Here is a 423-nt window from a genome sequence, read left to right on the forward strand (position 1 = left end):
AGTTTAGATCTAGCAATAAACTCAGACTTCTCTAAAGCACTAAGCTTAGCACATGCATCATCCAACTGAACTTGCAAAGCAGGGCAAGACTTACATGCACTAAGCAAAACATGCCTATTCTTGATCTCATCTAAAGTAGCCCTAGTCAAATCCAATTCATCTACCAACAAAGCATGCTTAGATTGTAAAGATGCAAGACTAGCCATATGAACACCACATTCATCACACTCAACAACATCAGAAACAGTAGAAGCAGATTTAAGCATGTCTATCTCAATCAAGGCACTTTCTAACTTAGCCTTAAGCTCAACTCGCTCTTTAGCAGCCTTCTTAAGCAGTTTATCTTGATTGATTAGGCAATCATTAAGTTCTTCTATTTCTAGAGCAAGTTGTTCAGGAGTAGACTTACCTCAGTTTCTGTGT

The sequence above is a fragment of the Setaria italica genome, chromosome III, assembly GCF_000263155.2.
Source record: "Setaria italica strain Yugu1 chromosome III, Setaria_italica_v2.0, whole genome shotgun sequence".
Taxonomy (NCBI): domain Eukaryota; kingdom Viridiplantae; phylum Streptophyta; class Magnoliopsida; order Poales; family Poaceae; genus Setaria; species Setaria italica.